Source organism: Frankliniella occidentalis, unplaced genomic scaffold, assembly GCF_000697945.3.
Source record: "Frankliniella occidentalis isolate FOCC.00 unplaced genomic scaffold, Focc_3.1 Scaffold274, whole genome shotgun sequence".
Lineage (NCBI taxonomy): Eukaryota > Metazoa > Arthropoda > Insecta > Thysanoptera > Thripidae > Frankliniella > Frankliniella occidentalis.
Genome location: NW_026267400.1, coordinates 101,134 through 104,048, shown reverse-complemented (window position 1 = coordinate 104,048; position 2,915 = coordinate 101,134).

The window sequence follows — 2,915 nt, the reverse complement described above, 5'->3', positions numbered from 1 at the left end:
CCCCCTCCACCCATCTCTCTCCCTCTTTCCCGCCCCCACAATAGGCTTACTCTCTCTCTCCCCGCTGGCGAAACAAAACAAAACAAATTATGCACTCAGCGGACGGCGACGCTTTGGCGCTCGTCTTTTGTCGGACGCGTGAATTTCCTCTTGTTGCGCGGGGGGCGCTCGGGGGCGCACGACGCCCCTTCGCGATTTTCACTTATTATTTATCTCACCGGGCTCACGCATTCCCCGCTCCTCGCTTGCTTTCTTTTTATTTTCACTTTTTGAACCGAGGCTCGTGTGGATTTTTGCGGTGATGAGCTCCGCTGCCGCCGCCGCCAGCCGCGCCTCTCGCGTAGCATTCAAAAGTTTCCGCGGGAACGAAATCGACGCAGAGCTCAGCGCTCGCGGCGCGCCTCTAAGTGACTCCGCCTTATCGCCTACCTTTATCGCGCTGAAACAATCAGCCCGCCCGCGACTTTCGCGGGAACAGCTCGAAAAAAAAATGTGCCAGAATACCGTGTACATTATACCACATTGAATAAGGGTAACTCTGCGCTGTTGATGTGCGAGATACGAACAGAAAATAACACTTGTTCGGGTGGCAACCGAGCATTAAGCGCGTGACAAATCGGCCACGTGACGACCTCGCGGCGCTAAGTTCGAATTAATAACGCTACCCGGACGCCTGAAAACGCGTTTCTTTTTTCTTCTTTTGCGCCGGGGACGAATAAAGAAGGTTGGTGCAGTCGTTTCCTTTCACGCTTGGCGCTTTTTTTCATCCAGTTTCTTCACAGTGTATGGCTGGTCCCTCGGGCTTCGCGTGTGTCGCGTCGTGCGTGAGCCGAGAAGTTAAATATTTCAATAACCAACAAATCGTCGGCTTCGGTCTGGGTTCTGATCAGACCTTCCGGTAGAAACGCTTGCCCGTACAAAGTTATTGAGCGTCGCTCCCTGTTAAGTGATGCCTGAATCCTCTGAAACTTTATCTCTTTTTGATTTTCTACTTAGAGCTATGGACATTTTGTTTTCGGTACGTATGTGTTGTGGTTGAACCAAAGGGGAGCGTGGAAGGGCAGCCCCCACTCCCCATCAACCAAACCAAGCGCGTGCTGCGCTGTAAAAAGTTGATCACTTCGCCGACTAAGCCCGATGGACTCGATTTATCTGATTGAGGCCGAAAAACAAGACGGAACTCAACCGTCGACGGCGCCATATTTCTCCGTGACAAAACCTTCATATCGACGAGGGGGGAATTCGGGCGAAAGAAAGAAAATGCCGAGAGGGTACAGATATAGGCAGTGGGGAGGAACAAAAACTTTAGCGGGGCATTACAAGCCCCCCCCCCCCCTCCTTCCTTTCCCCGCTCCGTCTCTCTCTCTTTTCTCCAGCCCGTCCGACCGATGCCATGATTAACCGAGTCTGTTGGGTCATCTTCATTCCACGGCCAGCTCAGCTCCTGTCATTTCGAGGCAGAAAACTTGCTCCCTTTTTGCTGCGCCGCTCCCTTTTCTACCTCCCCTCATTATGGGCCGGGGGGGAGGGGTGGGGGGTAGGGGTGGAATTAATCTGTCAATGGTTGCGCGGCCCAGCCAGACTATTGGCCGGCCCGTCTGAAGCACTCAGTTTTCACCCAAACTTTTCCCACCTAATTCCATTTCCCGTGTGCACTTGTCGGCTCCCATCACGCCAGGCCAAGGCGCTCGCGTGCCGCCGCCCGTCCTATCTCCCTTCTTCCTCCCGCACCTTCTCCCTCATACACTTCTTCCTCCTCTTCCTTACTGGGCGCCTGTAGATTCTCCACACCCCGCTTTCTCTCTCTCTCTCTCTCTCTCTCTCTCTCTCTCTCTCTCTCTCTCACGTGCGCGCTGCCGCTACACAACCCCTTCTCGCCCCGTAAAGTCTCGCGTTCTAAACACGTCATTGCCAGCTCCTTCCACTCGATGACCCCCACGCAAGCGCGCGGCACACCGCATGGAGACGTAGCCGTAGCCCCATGAGCGAGAGGGACAATCCAATAATTCAATCCTAGCATTCCTCATTCATCCCTCCCCTCTCTCTGCCGCCTACCCTGCCTTCATTTTTTCCCCCTTCTTATACTTCTGATTTGTGATTTCATTCGTCCGTTCAGACGTCACGGCTTGTCTATCGGGGCGGAACAGCACGTGTCGGGAACTTCAATATAGTCTCCTGCTACTCTCCTCACCCCTTGTCTCCCCCCTCCCTCTTTCCCTCCGCTTCCCGCCTGTCTCTGCTTTCTCAGTCCGACCGCCTTTGCTCTAACAGGGCCACTGTATTAGCAGCGCCTGAGAAGAGGTGCGTCAAATATTCGGCATGAAGGATCCGTTTCTCTTTCTCCTCTTCTTTCTCTGGGTGGAATAATGTTCTCCTGACAGGAGCCTGAGATGGCAAGCTCAAACGGAAAGACTTTGGGCGGTAAGAGTTCACTTGACGTTGAACTTTTTGTTTTAGAAAAATTTCGAGTGTTTTGTACAGGGACTTCCAGTGCAATAGCGACTTTCATAACAAAAATTGACGTCTTTTTTGGCCTGTCCAGTTCTACGCCACCGTGTCAACATTTTCTCCTGTTCTATTTTGACGACAAATGACCACCACCATCATCAGTCATTTGCTATCAGTGTTGTAATCAGCTGTTGCTCAGCTTGCCAGGGCTGCTCTATGATATAAGCGGGAGCAATGATGCCCAAACTCTAGGAAAATTACGCTTAGATCTCGATTTCTTTCAGTAGTCATGGTGTGCGATGTAGAGGTGATTATGGTTGAAAATGTGGTTTTTGGTAAATTAAGAAAACCTATGTCTTCTAGGTAATTAATTATTTATTCTCACACCTTTGGTGACACTTGTTGAATGGTTTGCAATTTACATTTTAGGTCAATAAAACGAGTCGTTCTGTTAGGTATGAATCATA